This window comes from Patagioenas fasciata, chromosome 21 (assembly GCF_037038585.1).
Source record: "Patagioenas fasciata isolate bPatFas1 chromosome 21, bPatFas1.hap1, whole genome shotgun sequence".
Lineage (NCBI taxonomy): Eukaryota > Metazoa > Chordata > Aves > Columbiformes > Columbidae > Patagioenas > Patagioenas fasciata.
The window spans coordinates 7,309,224-7,326,111 of NC_092540.1; the positions used below are offsets into that span (position 1 = coordinate 7,309,224).

Consider the following 16,888-nt stretch of genomic DNA (forward strand, 5'->3'; position numbering starts at 1 on the left):
GCTGCTGTCTGCCTTGGGAGGCTCTGTCCCAGGCCCTGGAGAGGCTCAAGAATCAGAAAGCAGACAAGGAGCAGCTGCTGGTGCTGGGAATCGATGAGGTAGGGGCTCGAGGGGCCCTGGTGCCAGCCAAGGGTGTCCTGGGCAGGGTGACAAACGCCCGTTGTCCCTTGGGTGCCGGCTGGCAGAACCAGCCAGGGGGAGGGAGGATTTCCAGCCCAGCTGTGGGTCCCTTGCCACGTCCCTCTGTGACCCCGAGTGCCTTTGGCTGGTGGGACCAACCATACGGGGGTGATGGGGTGAACAGGGCCACGTAGCCACTTCTCCCTCTCGCGTTGTCCCTGCATCCTGTCCCCACCGCTCTCCCGCCTTTCCCCGTTGCTAGAAAGCAGACAAAGCCGCCCTGGCTGACAAAGTCAGTCGCAGCCAGTTTGAGGCGTGCGAGGAGCGGCTGAACAAGGCGATGGAGGAGGTGACGAGCCGGGTGACGGGCCAGGAGGAGGGCTGGCACCGGTTCCAGAAAGAGCTGCAGAGACAGATGGACTGCAAGGTGAGGGCTCGTCCCCTCCACGCAGAACTGGCACCTCGGGGGCCTGGCAGCCTAAGGCAGCATCCTTGCGAGGGTGCCCCCTCCGGGCTGTCCCCCTGGGGACCGCCATGTCCCATCCTGGGGTAGATGGCTGAGGGTGTCACCCGTCCACAGCTGGACCGCCGGGAGCTGGGGGCGTTCCGGGAGCAGCAGGAGGAGCGGTGGAAGAGCCTCAGCGGGCAGCTCCAGAAGGCGCTGCAGCCAGAGCGTGACGATGCCGCTGGGATTAGGAAGTGAGTGCGATGGGGACAGCGGTGGCTTTGGCAGTGCCGGCCCTGTTCCTGCTGGCTGTCCCAGCTCGTGCCGCTGTGGTACCCTGGCGTGGGAGCCGAGTGGGCAGTGCCCCTGGGGGTGCTGAGCAAGTGGCTGTGCCTTGTGCTCCTGCCAGCTGCAGCTTCCCAGCGATGGAGGGGGCACAATGAGGGGGCACGTGTGGGAGGAGCCCTCCCGAACCAATCTTGGGGGGTGGGTGCAGAGGCTTTTTGTGGCAGGGGACGGTGTGCAGGTGGGGCTGTGCCCCCCAGGAGCTCCCCAGCCCTTTTCTACCCTCTCCAGGCAGCTGCTGCCTGGTTTCCATTGCCTGTCCTGCGACCGGCCCCTCCACACGCTGGCGCCTGGACCGTGAGTAACTGCCCCCGACCCCTCCCTGGCGTCGAGTGACACATGGGGTGCCACCTGCCGGGCACTGAGCACCCCGTGTCCTGTCCCACAGGGAGCGGACGGGCGAGTGCAGGTACCCCACTGTTCCGCGGAGCTGCGGGGGCCCACACACCCTCACGCCCCCGCGCTTCCAGCCCCACCGCCCAGCACCCCACAGCCGTCCCCACCCAGCGCCCGCAGCCCCAACAAGGTAGGGATGACGGAGGTGGGGAGGGGGATGCTGAGCCTGCGGGGGGATCCATCCGTGCCTCAGTTTCTCCAGGGAGAGCTGGCTGGGGGAGGGTTGCTGGGGGATGCGGAACGGGGCCCCGTGTTTGGGTCACACGCTCTCCCCTTCCCAGAAGGACGCGATGCAGCTGTCGGGCCAGGACAGCACTGATGGGAACCGGCAGGACGAGCAGCTCTCCATGGTGGGGGGCTCTCAGCTGCCCACAACGCCAAGGGCCACCCCAGACACCACGACCTCGAGGAGCCGGCCCGGTATGGCCCTGTCAGGGCACCGGGGGGCAGAGGACACCCTGCTGTCTGGGGGGACGGGTCTGTGCCCGCAGCTGGGCAGGGCGGGACGGGGGTCTGGGGTCTGGGCTGGGATGTGGGGGCAGCACGGGCTGCTGGGGCAGCCGCTCCTCGTGGTGGAGCTGGAGGGAGCTGGGGGGACATGGGGGGTGGTGCTGGCAGTGTGGGACAACAGCCTGCGTGCTTCAGGGTGGGGGAAGGACCCTGTTTGTGGGTGTCTGTGGCTGACCCTGCCCCTCGCCCCCAGGCACCCCCTCCTCGCTGCTCTCGGCCGTGCTGCTGCACCAACCAGTCCCGTCTCCCAGGCGCTTCACCCTGGCACCGAGTCTGCTGCCGCCCATCCAGCCCCCCCGCAGTGAATCACTCCCTGACAGCCGGGCAGGACAGGGGTCCCGGCCCCGGTCCCACCGCCCCGGGCGCTGAGCAGGCAGCGGCTGCAATAAATGGCGATGGGCAACCAAGCGCCGCTGTGGTCTGAGTGGGGGTCCCTGGGGCAGGATGGCAGAAAGCCCCACTGTGTTTGCTTTTCAGGAGAAAAATAAGCGCTAAAAAGGCACTTTGGGGGTGCCCAGGTGGATCCGGTGGTACCCAGGGCCCCCCCAGAGGGAGCACTGGCAGCAAACCGGTGGGCACCAGGGCAGAGCCAGCAAAGGCCCATCCTGCACCCCGGGTGGGGCTGAGGTGTCCATGGGCTTCAGAAACACCCCCTGGGACTAACTGGGGGGACGGGGTGAGGGGGTAACCAGGGGGCTGTGCAAGAAGCCGGGCTGACTGTCGGCAGCCGGAGGAGGGGAGCGCTTTGCTCTGGGTCGGGGGACCCAGAACTGGGGGGACGCAGCAGCTCCGCGCCCCGCCCCGGGGGGCCCACAGCCCCATGTCGCAGCACTTTGCAGCCGCAGGAAAGCGCCCGGCACTTCCGGTTGATGGGCGCTCTGGTCACGCCCACAGCCCTCGGCTTACAGACGTTTAGTGAAACGCCTGGGAGCTGAGAAGCTTCTGGAGCACTGACCGTATACGGGCCCAGCTCGGATTCCCTTGGGCTTGACAAGGAGGCTGTGGGACCTTCCGGCGGTTTCGGTGCGGGGCTGCGGGCGGAGCGTTGTCCTCAGACTGCGGACCCTGCGGGAGCATCCCGGGGAGAGCCCCCCCCACCCCGCCGGCCGGTGGTTGTGTCTGCTGGGGACCCTGCGGAGCCGCCAGCTTTCGTGAGTGGGGATGTGCCTTTGGAATTGTCATTCAAAGGGTAGATGAGCACAGCTCGGCTTCAGCCGGGACGCCTCTGTGCCTTTAGTTTTTGTTTTTCCCTCACCTTCCCTTTCGCGCGGAGCGGCCCGGCCCGGGACGGGGGGGTGTGGGTGTGTGTGCTGAGGGAACACCTCGTACCCAGCAGCCTGCTCCGTGCCGCTGCTCCTTGTCCCTGCATTTATATACGATACACAAATGTAAAGCAAACGGGGGGGGTGCGTGGGAGCAGGAGCGGCTGGGGGCTCCCGGGCCGGGCCTGACGCCTGCAGCGCCTCACGGTTTCCCGCTCCCGTCGCGCCGCCATCTTCAGCGCGGGCAGTGAAGCCGCCGCACTGAGGCCGTGCCTCGTGCCGCCGGGGAGGAGGGGAGCTGGTCGCTCTGGGAGCCGCTCTTGGGAAGCGGGCGGCGCACCCCGCCGAGGAGGGGGAGTTAACGTCCTTCGAGTCCTCCTCCTCGGGTACCGGCGCCGTTCGGGCGGTGGCTGATGAGGTGTCTGTGGCGGGGCGGGGAGAGCGCGGCCGCTGTGCCCTCACTAGAGATGGCGGCGGGGCGGTCTCTGGCGCGGACAGGACGGCGGCCGCGGGGAGCGGCGCTCCAGCCCCTGGCGGAGCTCGGGTGGTTGGGTGAGGGGACGGGACCCCCCCTGCAGCCTCGCTGCCTGCCAGGGAACCCCCTTCCCCTTTTCCAAACCTCCCGTTCCCCCTCAGCTCAACCCCCCCTTTCCCAGCCAGAGGGAACCCGTTCTCTGCCCGGCCACCCCCATCGTGGGGTCACTTGTCCCCTGGTTCCTGAGGTTCCGCCGGGTGGGCGTGGGGCGGGTTTGGGTCGGGCTGAGCCGAGGCCCGGCTCCCGGGGGGATGCTCTGCAGGGAACACCCCCCGCCCCAGGAGCGCTGCTGCTCCGGTTTATTTTCATATTTCCCGCCCCTAGCACTGCGCCCCAGCAGTGAACCAGCAGACTGCAGGTACCGAAGGGATCTCCTCCTCCTCCCCACCCCTTAAGGGGCGGTAATCACTGCAGGAGTAAGAAAAGGATACTGCAGGCGCTGGGGTTGCCTTCTTCATCTGTTGTTTCTCGCTTCAGAGCTGCGCCGGGGCTGCAGGACTCTCTGGCCGTGATGGTGAGCGGAAACAACTTTACAACCTGTAAAGTCCTAAAACTTCCCAACTCACAAGGTTATAAAGCAGGTATGTTCATTTCGACGTCGGGCGCAAGGGGGATCGTTCCACCGTTCATGCGCAACTTGTAACAATATGAGGTGTGTTTAAATACAGTAAGGTGTTACGTATTCATAATGACCCCAGGAACGCCTCTACATATTCATAACCTTTCCCGCTTCTTCTTAAAATGAGTCCCAGGTGATCATTTCCGTAGTCTCCTCCTTGACCCCTCCCTGTTGCACCTGCGCAGTGCCATCTGGTGGTCTTGAGGAGGGTCTTTGGATGAAGGCTCCTTCAGCCTCGTCACAGTGACCTCTTTACCTTTGGCTCATTATGTTGAATGGACTGGAACCCAAGCTGCCAAGTCGATTGAAATCAGACTGGTTCCCCCCTTTTGCTGTAAATCTTCGTTATCTTGTCTTCTCAAGTTTACATCTAGGTGCAGTAAAACCTCTTACCTTGGCATTCGACGAGGTTCTGTTTTTTCTTAACATAATGGGTTAGTTAGTTAGTTAGTTCCCTCTGTCAGTTCCCCCCTTTTCGGGAAGGTTAGTAAATTCTTGTACTAACATGATGATTCCCTATTTAACCTTTTCTCGGACCACAAGTAAGAAGGCTGCTTCGACAGGAGAAGACTTATCTTTCTCCCTCAAAGAACAAACAAATTCTCATGTTGAACAAAACATTCGTGTTGCTCTTCTGGGGCAGCTGATGACCGGGTGGCTGGTGCCCCGGCAGCAATGGCATCTGTTGGGCTGCAGCGGGAGCTCGCGCTCTTTGGCGTGGTGACCCCGCTCACTGCAGTTCCTAGCGCTTTCCTTTTGGGTTTCTTCTTCCCAGTGCGATGGCCAGGTCCAGTTTGGTGTTATCTTTCAAAATCATTAGTTTATACCCCGTTCCTTTTTCTGCCATTTCAGGATCTATAGGCATGCCTGAGGTTTGCATGGCTTGGACTACTGAATGTATTAACCGAACAAAGCACGGGGTCATACGTGGCAGAAACAGTAAACCCAGAAATGCACATACTATCATGAAGCCTATTTTCTTCCACCAGGCTCCCCCAAATAAGTTACCCCACCAATGGCTAGTAAGTATAGAATTCCACTTCTGTACTGGTACATGTGCAACGCGTTTTATCTCCTCTGCTATTTTCATTATGGCTTCCCCATCGTTATCTCTTTCCAAACAACACTCCGAAGTATTCAGTTTCCCACAGACGCCCCCCTCTCTTCAGCTAAAAGCCAATCTCACGCTCCCTGATTTTGGTACACTGCAGCTCTGGTCTGAGACAATTGTCTCGCTATGAGATTCGGTGCCTCAGCCGTCTGGTTGCTTATTATTTCAACCACTGCTTGCAACCGAATAATTTGGTTTAGCATATATATAGGGGTACGGGATCCCCAGTTTCCATCTTGGGCCCATGTGGCTGGATCATAGTATTCAAATATTCTTTGTGCAGGCCATTCACCATCTTTCCAAGTTTGCATTCCTCCTATGGGGCATTTATTAAACTCCTCTCTGTTTCAAGTTTTGTCTTGCACTCCCCCTCCATCTGAATAGCCCCTCCTACCAGCTTGTGTAAAACAGATGCTCTGTTCTCCCCTAGGGCAGGAGGCAGAGCCTACAGCGAGTCCACCTTTCTCTAGGTTAGTTGCTACCCATAATTTCTGCCCTTGGATTTCACACTTCTCCAATTTTGTTCTATCATAACATCCAGAATTAATACGAGTGTGATAATGTAGAACATACTGGGTTAGTCTTCCTATTCTCACACGCTCGTAGCATTTGGTACAGTGAGAGAGTGAGAGAAAATGGAATGCTATTATTGTGGAAATGTGGCATATTTACCCCGAGGACGGCAACTGTTAGAAATGACTAAAGGAGGAAAACTCAATACACTTTGGAAAATCAGAGGGGCTGAAAATATTTGTGGTGTTTCTTTTTTGTGGGGCAACTTGTTTAAATGGCAAAGGGGCATGTAATTGGTAAAGTAGGAGGTAATGAGGTCTATTTTTTAGTAAAAACAGAAGCTACCCTATCCCTTCTAAATTCTACCCTAAAAAGATCTAAAACTGAAGAAAGACTTGTAATAAATGGGGTAGCAGGGAGGAAGGAGAGACAATTATGAATAAATTCCTATCTGTGATAATAAGAATTAAAAGTGTATGGGGAAGGAATATATTAGTGGAAGATTCCCCAGCTTATTTATTAGAGACAAACGTTTTACAGGCTCTGGGTGTGGAAGCACAGTTACTGCCTGGGGGGGTGATAAGGAGAAAATTTGAGAGCTATTCTATTACCTGGAAGTTTGTGTTGGTTTTGGCCAGGGTGGAGTTAATGTTCTTTGTGGTACCTAGTATGGGACTATGTTTTTTGATTCGTGCTAAAAGCAGTGTTGATAATAGAGAGATGTTTTTGGTACTGTTGAGCAATGCTTGCACAGGGTGGCCTGTTCTGCCTCCCACACTGCTCCACCAGCAAGTGGGCTGGGGGGAAGCGACAGCCAGTGGCACACTTATCTAAGCTCTTAGAGCCAGTGTCTTGAGTGTGTGCAAACTGCAGCAGTCACCGCTCTTCTGGTGAAAGAAAGCAGGAAATTAAACCCTGCTGCTTTCCTGTGGAGAGATGACAATGGGCTGCACCTCCTCATAGATGGGACTTCAGGGATAATTCAGGGGAAAAGACACAATGGGTGTGCCATCGTTGAAGGTGTGAGTGGTGAAATAAGAAACGGGCAGGTTACCTAATAACTGGTCAGCTCAAACATGCCAGCTATACGCTGTCAATCAGGCACTGCAAATGTTAGATGGAAAAGAAGGTACCATCTGTAACGGTTCTAGATATGCATTTGGAGTAGTGCACACCTTTGGGAAAATCTGGGAAGAATGGGGTCTAATTAATAGCAAAGGGAAAGAATTGGTTTGTGAAGAACCAGTTGGACAAGTGTTACATAATCTGATGTCACCAATAGAAGTGGCTGTAGTACATGATGTCCATTAGGACATCAGAGGGGAAACTCCTTTTGTGTCAGGGGAAATTGGTTATCAGATGAAATGGCCTGAGAAGCAGCCTTAAAACCTGAAGTGATAACTGTAAGTTATCTCACGCTTGAGGTCCTGGCCTCACAGGAAATTCCAGTTTTTGATGAAAAATAAGAAGAAGTCCTCCAAGAATTAGGAGCCATGGAACAGAGTGGGAAATGGGTACTCCCAGATGGTAGAGAAATGTTAAATAAGCAAATCATGAGGGAGGTATTAGCGATTCTACATCAGGAGAGTTATTGGGGAACACCAGCAATGTGTGACGTAATACGGGAATTTATACTATAGCCAAGCAAATTTGTGAAAGATGGGTGGTTTGTAAAAGAAGAAATAAAAAGGCACTTAAAAAGCAGCCTGCAGGAGGGCAGGGTCCAAGTTTACAACTCTCTCAAAATATTCAAGGTGATTTGCCTGTAGCTGGTGGAATTAAATACATACTAGTGTTGGTTGATCACCTTGCCAGCTGGGGAGAAGCTTTCCTCCTGAGCACTGCCGCAGCAGCAGTGGTAGCAAAAGTTTAATAACAGGTGGACCTCCACAGTTTGAAACTAAGGATTTATTTCTCAAAAACTGTATACTCGGGTTGTCTTGCCTATCTTCTCTCAGGCACAAGGCCTTCTGGCACAAACTCTGCCTTTAGAGTTTGCAGCTCACAAGTTTCAGCCTGAAAACTGGGTCCTGGTCAAATCCTGGAAAGAAACGGAAGCTTCAGCCAGATTGGGAAGGAGCATTTCAAGTTCTGCTGCTCACCGAGACAGTGGTACGACCAGCTGAGAAAGGGTGGACTCATTAGACACGGATTAAAGAGCCAATGGAACCTCCAAAGGACAATGACGAGTGGCAAGTATTGACAACTGATGACCCCCTTCGACTAAAGATACAGAGATGAAAATGAAATGAAACCTTTGGGGATTGTTAATCCTGTGTATGTAGAATTTACAAATGGGTTACTTAACAAACGTCACTGAAACTGAAGGTTCCCTAACAATTTGAGTAGATGATTGCCACATCCTTAACTGTGGGGATGTACAGAGCTAAAGAGAATGGAGTTATGAAAAGAAACGTGTCCAAGGGGCCTGAGTCTAAGGATGATTTAAAGAAGTGCACAGTTTTTGTTACTGTCTCTCATTGCCCCTCCTGGTACAGTGTTATTTGGAGCACAGAGTTTAGGGGATGGACAGTGAGCAATGAACGGTTATAGAGTTGCAAAGAAAAATGACCCTATCTAAAGGACAGTCTCTCCCAGGATGTGAGTCTCTGCAGTGCAACCCTTTGCTAATTGCAAGACAGAGAGCAGATGATTCAGTAAGTGGGGTTTATGGATCACAAATAGACATTAGTAGAAAAGATGCCCTGGGAAGGTTCAAAATATATGGAGGTACAAATGCCTGGGTAGAATGGATCAAATATATGGTGCAAAGCCTAAACAAGAGCAATTGCTATGCCTGTGCGGCAGGAAGGCCTGTGGCCCAAGTGGTACCCTTCCCTCTGGGGTGGAGCGAAGATTGACAGGGGATGGAGTGCGTCTTAGCCTTATGCCAAGACTCTACGGCATGGAGAAATAAGTCGTGTCATACTCTCTCCCTCCTGTTTCCAGCTTTGCAGGGAAAAATATCAAAATTCCCCTGGCATTTTCAGGAATAATTGAAAATCATACTGCCTGTCTCTCACGACGCGGCAGGAATGATACCAAGTTCCTAGGAACATGAGTAGGTGTGCAGAGACACGGGAAGTTGGTCCTCATATGTCCTCAAATGCTTCTTGAGTGGATCTTTGGTGGTACTGTGGGAAGATGACACTTCATTCCATTTTATCCCCCACTGGGAAGGTACCTGTGACGTCGTACAATTGGAAATTCCTTTTACCCTGGCATTTGAACACTGTGATCCATCAGGGCAACAGAAAAAGGAGTTGAGGGCTTTCCTCTGATGACAGGGTTTATTTCAATTAGATTGGGGTCCCCAGAGGAGTCCCCAAGGAACACAAAGCAAGAAGTCAAGGTAGCTGCGGGTTCTGAGTCCTTTTTGTTTTGGTAGGTAACTACAAACAAGAATGTAGACGGGATAAATAACATTTATTTATAAGTTATACTAGACAAGCAGTTAAATGAATCACCAAACAATTAGATGCTACTAGTAGAATGGCATGGGAAAATAACATGGTCCCAGATAGGATGTTGGCAGAAAAAGGTGATATATGTCTAACCACAGCTTCAGCAGAAGAATTGGCTGAGAATTCAGGTGTAGATAGTCCACTCACGGGATTGTTAGAATCTTGGTTTGGAATATTGAGAGAAATTACTTCTTTAATCGAAGTAACAGAAGCACTGATTTCTATAGCGTGCTACATCATTGCGTGTCTGCGAGGACTTGTGCAACACCTTATTGGACAGCTCTATCAAAGCAAGTGCCTTTAGGGCCACTGCCATGCTCAGATAAAATGATCCTGCTAAAAGAACAAGAAGAAAGAAAGAACAGCAAATGCATAACTCCAGAAGAAAAACGTGAAATCGTGTTGTCTAGGCTTGAAGCCACCTATACAACTGTATCATAAGAAAATGCAAAACCTCCTCCATTTCAGTCCTGCAGCTCAGCACTAGTTTTTCCTCTTCCCTCCCTTTGTCCTGCTCCCTTTGCTTTCTCCCTTTGTTCCAGATCCTTCTGCACAAAACCACCGTGACTCAGCCTAAGTAGATCTGCCGCTTATTCTTTTGTACTGCCAGCAGATTGTGGAAGTAGAGTATAAAACCCATCCTTATGGAGAGATCTTTGCATTTTAGGCTTAGTCTAAGTGTCTCAAGTAGCCGGGGTTTTTGTTTGGGCCTAATCCATCAGGTCTGATGGCTTCCCTGCTCGTCTCCAGATTTATGTGGTAGAAAATATAAAGCAAGGAAACGTCCTTTGGCCCAGCCTTGCCTTGCCTTATTTCCTTCTCATCCTGTTCTCTGTGCCAGCCTCTCTCACTAAGCCCTCGTCTGGCTGCATGTCTCTTCTTTCCTCTCTCCTTTTCTCAAACTCTCCTGCTTCCTGGCTTTTGTCTTTCCATTCCTCCATTTCAGTCCTGCAGCCCGGCACTAGATTTTCCTCTTCCCTCTCTTTGGCTTGCTCCCTTCGCTTTCTCCCTTTGTTCCATATCCTTCTTTCCGACTTGTCTCTTGGAGACTTTTGGCCACGCTGGACCCAAGTCTGGGGATGTTTTGGAAACTTTTCCGAGGCCTCGCTGGTGACAGGGGGGACAGCAGGCAGTGACAGGCCCGGGGCTGACAGGCTCCCCCTCCCCTAGGGGGCGCTCGGCTGCCACACCCAGCTGACATAGAACCTTTGTCACAATGCCCGCTACCGTGGGGAGGATGCGGGCACTCTGCGGGTGACAGGGACACAGCAGGACTTGGTGTCAGCTCAGCAAGTTCTCAGTTCCCCAAAGAAGCTGAATGAGGTGTGTTTAATACAGTAAGGTGTTACGTATTCATAATGACCCCAGGAACGCCTCTACATATTCATAACCTTTCCCGCTTCTTCTTAAAATGAGTCCCAGGTGATCATTTCCGTAGTCTCCTCCTTGACCCCTCCCTGTTGCACCTGCGCAGTGCCATCTGGTGGTCTTGAGGAGGGTCTTTGGATGAAGGCTCCTTCAGCCTCGTCACAGTGACCTCTTTACCTTTGGCTCATTATGTTGAGTGGACTGGAACCCAAGCTGCCAAGTCGATTGAAATCAGACTCGTTCCCCCTTTTGCTGTAAATCTTTGTTATCTCGTCTTCTCAAGTTTACATCTAGGTGCTGTAAAACCTCTTACCTTGGCATTCGACGAGATTCTGTTTTTTCTTAACAGAATGGGTTAGTTAGTTAGTTAGTTCCCTCTGTCAGTTCCCCCCTTTTCGGGAAGGTTAGTAAATTCTTGTACTAACATGATGATTCCCTATTTAACCTTTTCTCAGACCACAAGGAAGAAGGCTGCTTCGACAGGAGAAGACTTATCTTTCTCCCTCAAAGAACAAACAAATTCTCATGTTGAACAAAACATTCGTGTTGCTCTTCTGGGGCAGCTGATGACCGGGTGGCTGGTGCCCCGGCAGCAATGGCATCTGTTGGGCTGCAGCGGGAGCTCGCGCTCTTTGGCGTGGTGACCCCGCTCACTGCACTTCCTAGCGCTTTCCTTTTGGGTTTCTTCTTCCCAGTGCGATGGCCAGGTCCAGTTTGGTGTTATCTTTTAAAATCATTAGTTTATACCCCGTTCCTTTTGCTGCCATTTCAGGATCTATAGGCGTGCCTGAGATTTGCATGGCTTGGACTACTGAATGTATTAACCGAACAAAGCACGGGGTCATACGTGGCAGAAACAGTAAACCCAGAAATGCACATACTATCATGAAGCCTATTTTCTTCCACCAGGCTCCCCCAAATAAGTTACCCCACCAATGGCTAGTAAGTATAGAATTGCATTTCTGTACTGGTACATGTGCAACGCGTTTTATCTCCTCTGCTATTTTCATTATGGCTTCCCCATCGTTATCTCTTTCCAAACAACACTCCGAAGTGTTCAGTTTCCCACAGACGCCCCCCTCTCTTCAGCTAAAAGCCAATCTCACGCTCCCTGATTTTGGTACACTGCAGCTCTGGTCTGAGACAATTGTCTCGCTATGAGATTCGGTGCCTCAGCCGTCTGGTTGCTTATTATTTCAACCACTGCTTGCAACCGAATAATTTGGTTTAGCATATATATAGGGGTACGGGATCCCCAGTTTCCATCTTGGGCCCATGTGGCTGGATCGTAGTATTCAAATATTCTTTGTGCAGGCCATTCACCATCTTTCCAAGTTTGCATTCCTCCTATGGGGCATTTATTAAACTCCTCTCTGTTTCAAGTTTTGTCTTGCACTCCCCCTCCATCTGAATAGCCCCTCCTACCAGCTTGTGTAAAACAGATGCTCTGTTCTCCCCTAGGGCAGGAGGCAGAGCCTACAGCGAGTCCACCTTTCTCTAGGTTAGTTGCTACCCATAATTTCTGCCCTTGGATTTCACACTTCTCCAATTTTGTTCTATCATAACATCCAGAATTAATACGAGTGTGATAATGTAGAACATACTGGGTTAGTCTTCCTATTCTCACACGCTCGTAGCATTTGGTACAGTGAGAGAGTGAGAGAAAATGGAATGCTCTTATTGTGGAAATGTGGGATATTTACCCCGAGGATGGCAACTGTTAGAAATGACTAAAGGAGGAAAACTCAATACACTTTGGAAAATCAGAGGGGCTGAAAATATTTGTGGTGTTTCTTTTTTGTGGGGCAAGTTGTTTAAATGGCAAAGGGGCATGTAATTGGTAAAGTAGGAGGTAATGAGGTCTAGTTTTTAGTTTAAACAGAAGCTACCCTATCCCTTCTAAATTCTACCCTAAAAAGATCTAAAACTGAAGAAAGAGTTGTAATAAATGGGGTAGCAGGGAGGAAGGAGAGACAATTATGAATAAATTCCTATCTGTGATAAGAAGAATTAAAAGTGTGTGGGGAAGGAATATATTAGTGGAAGATTCCCCAGCTTATTTATTAGAGACAAACGTTTTACAGGCTCTGGGTGTGGAAGCACAGTTACTGCCTGGGGGGGTGATAAGGAGAAAATTTGAGAGCTATTCTATTACCTGGAAGTTTGTGTTGGTTTTGGCCAGGGTGGAGTTAATGTTCTTTGTGGTACCTAGTATGGGACTATGTTTTTTGATTCGTGCTAAAAGCAGTGTTGATAATAGAGAGATGTTTTTGGTACTGTTGAGCAATGCTTGCACAGGGTGGCCTGTTCTGCCTCCCACACTGCTCCACCAGCAAGTGGGCTGGGGGGAAGCGACAGCCAGTGGCACACTTATCTAAGCTCTTAGAGCCAGTGTCTTGAGTGTGTGCAAACTGCAGCAGTCACCGCTCTTCTGGTGAAAGAAAGCAGGAAATTAAACCCTGCTGCTTTCCTGAGGAGAGATGACAATGGGCTGCACCTCCTCATAGATGGGACTTCAGGGATAATTCAGGGGAAAAGACACAATGGGTGTGCCATCGTTGAAGGTGTGAGTGGTGAAATAAGAAACGGGCAGGTTACCTAATAACTGGTCAGCTCAAACATGCCAGCTATACGCTGTCAATCAGGCACTGCAAATGTTAGATGGAAAAGAAGGTACCATCTGTAACGGTTCTAGATATGCATTTGGAGTAGTGCACACCTTTGGGAAAATCTGGGAAGAATGGGGTCTAATGAATAGCAAAGGGAAAGAATTGGTTTGTGAAGAACCAGTTGGACAAGTGTTACATAATCTGATGTCACCAATAGAAGTGGCTGTAGTGCATGATGTCCATTGGGACATCAGAGGGGAAACTCCTTTTGTGTCAGGGGAAATTGGTTATCAGATGAAATGGCCTGAGAAGCAGCCTTAAAACCTGAAGTGATAACTGTAAGTTATCTCACGCTTGAGGTCCTGGCCTCACAGGAAATTCCAGTTTTTGATGAAAAATAAGAAGAAGTCCTCCAAGAATGAGGAGCCAGGGAACAGAGTGGGAAATGGGTACTCCCAGATGGTAGAGAAATGTTAAATAAGCAAATCATGAGGGAGGTATTAGCGATTCTACATCAGGAGAGTTATTGGGGAACACAAGCAATGTGTGACGTAATACGGGAATTTATACTATAGCCAAGCAAATTTGTGAAAGATGGGTGGTTTGTAAAAGAATAAATAAAAAGGCACTTAAAAAGCAGCCTGCAGGAGGGCAGGGTCCAAGTTTACAACTCTCTCAAAGTATTCAAGGTGATTTGCCTGTAGCTGGTCGAATTAAATACATACTAGTGTTGGTTGATCACCTTGCCAGCTGGGGAGAAGCTTTCCTCCTGAGCACTGCCGCAGCAGCAGTGGTAGCAAAAGTTTAATAACAGGTGGACCTCCACAGTTTGAAACTAAGGATTTATTTCTCAAAAACTGTATACTCGGGTTGTCTTGCCTATCTTCTCTCAGGCACAAGGCCTTCTGGCACAAACTCTGCCTTTAGAGTTTGCAGCTCACAAGTTTCAGCCTGAAAACTGGGTCCTGGTCAAATCCTGGAGAGAAACGGAAGCTTCAGCCAGATTGGGAAGGAGCATTTCAAGTTCTGCTGCTCACCGAGACAGTGGTACGACCAGCTGAGAAAGGGTGGACTCATTAGACACGGATTAAAGAGCCAATCGAACCTCCAAAGGACAATGACGAGTGGCAAGTATTGACAACTGATGACCCCCTTCGACTAAAGATACAGAGATGAAAATGAAATGAAACCTTTGGGGATTGTTAATCCTGTGTATGTAGAATTTACAAATGGGTTACTTAACAAACGTCACTGAAACTGAAGGTTCCCTAACAATTTGAGTAGATGATTGCCACATCCTTAACTGTGGGGATGTACAGAGCTAAAGAGAATGGAGTTATGAAAAGAAACGTGTCCAAGGGGCCTGAGTCTAAGGATGATTTAAAGAAGTGCACAGTTTTTGTTACTGTCTCTCATTGCCCCTCCTGGTACAGTGTTATTTGGAGCACAGAGTTTAGGGGATGGACAGTGAGCAATGAACGGTTATAGAGTTGCAAAGAAAAATGACCCTATCTAAAGGACAGTCTCTCCCAGGATGTGAGTCTCTGCAGTGCAACCCTTTGCTAATTGCAAGACAGAGAGCAGATGATTCAGTAAGTGGGGTTTATGGATCACAAATAGACATTAGTAGAAAAGATGCCCTGGGAAGGTTCAAAATATATGGAGGTACAAATGCCTGGGTAGAATGGATCAAATATATGGTGCAAAGCCTAAACGAGCAATTGCTATGCCTGTGCGGCAGGAAGGCCTGTGGCCCAAGTGGTACCCTTCCCTCTGGGGTGGAGCGAAGATTGACAGGGGATGGAGTGCGTCTTAGCCTTATGCCAAGACTCTACGGCATGGAGAAATAAGTCGTGTCATACTCTCTCCCTCCTGTTTCCAGCTTTGCAGGGAAAAATATCAAAATTCCCCTGGCATTTTCAGGAATAATTGAAAATCATACTGCCTGTCTCTCACGACGCGGCAGGAATGATACCAAGTTCCTAGGAACATGAGTAGGTGTGCAGAGACACGGGAAGTTGGTCCTCATATGTCCTCAAATGCTTCTTGAGTGGGTCTTTGGTGGTACTGTGGGAAGATGACACTTCATTCCATTTTATCCCCCACTGGGAAGGTACCTGTGACGTCGTACAATTGGAAATTCCTTTTACCCTGGCATTTGAACGCTGTGATCCATCAGGGCAACAGAAAAAGGAGTTGAGGGCTTTCCTCTGATGACAGGGTTTATTTCAATTAGATTGGGGTCCCCAGAGGAGTCCCCAAGGAACACAAAGCAAGGAGTCAAGTTAGCTGCGGGTTCTGAGTCCTTTTTGTTTTGGTAGGTAACTACAAACAAGAATGTAGACGGGATAAATAACATTTATTTATAAGTTATACTAGACAAGCAGTTAAATGAATCACCAAACAATTAGATGCTACTAGTAGAATGGCATGGGAAAATAACATGGTCCCAGATAGGATGTTGGCAGAAAAAGGTGATATATGTCTAACCACAGCTTCAGCAGAAGAATTGGCTGAGAATTCAGGTGTAGATAGTCCACTCACGGGATTGTTAGAATCTTGGTTTGGAATATTGAGAGAAATTACTTCTTTAATCGAAGTAACAGAAGCACTGATTTCTATAGCGTGCTACATCATTGCGTGTCTGCGAGGACTTGTTCAACACCTTATTGGACAGCTCTATCAAAGCAAGTGCCTTTAGGGCCACTGCCATGCTCAGATAAAATGATCCTGCTAAAAGAACAAGAAGAAAGAAAGAACAGCAAATGCATAACTCCAGAAGAAAAACGTGAAATCGTGTTGTCTAGGCTTGAAGCCACCTATACAACTGTATCATAAGAAAATGCAAAACCTCCTCCATTTCAGTCCTGCAGCTCAGCACTAGTTTTTCCTCTTCCCTCCCTTTGTCCTGCTCCCTTTGCTTTCTCCCTTTGTTCCAGATCCTTCTGCACAAAACCACCGTGACTCAGCCTAAGTAGATCTGCCGCTTATTCTTTTGTACTGCCAGCAGATTGTGGAAGTAGAGTATAAAACCCATCCTTATGGAGAGATCTTTGCATTTTAGGCTTAGTCTAAGTGTCTCAAGTAGCCGGGGTTTTTGTTTGGGCCTAATCCATCAGGTCTGATGGCTTTCCTCCTCGTCTCCAGATGTATGTGGTAGAAAATATAAAGCAAGGAAACGTCCTTTGGCCCAGCCTTGCCTTATTTCCTTCTCATCCTGTTCTCTGTGCCAGCCTCTCTCACTAAGCCCTCGTCTGGCTGCATGTCTCTTCTTTCCTCTCTCCTTTTCTCAAACTCTCCTGCTTCCTGGCTTTTGTCTTTCCATTCCTCCATTTCAGTCCTGCAGCCCGGCACTAGATTTTCCTCTTCCCTCTCTTTGGCTTGCTCCCTTCGCTTTCTCCCTTTGTTCCATATCCTTCTTTCCGACTTGTCTCTTGGAGACTTTTGGCCACGCTGGACCCAAGTCTGGGGATGTTTTGGAAACTTTTCCGAGGCCTCGCTGCTGACAGGGGGGACAGCAGGCAGTGACAGGCCCGGGGCTGACAGGCTCCCCCTCCCCTAGGGGGCGCTCGGCTGCCACACCCAGCTGAC

General features: G+C 50.5%; 1 long non-coding RNA gene across 1 annotated transcript; it reads left to right on the forward strand.

The window, feature by feature from the left end:
- Nucleotides 1-1,915: 1,915 nt before the first annotated feature.
- On the forward strand, nucleotides 1,916-7,560 carry LOC139829596 (uncharacterized). The gene is made up of 3 exons (XR_011742135.1): nucleotides 1,916-2,967; nucleotides 4,091-4,194; nucleotides 5,085-7,560. It is a non-coding gene; the product is annotated as an uncharacterized lncRNA (long non-coding RNA).
- The last annotated feature ends 9,328 nt before the right edge of the window (nucleotides 7,561-16,888 follow it).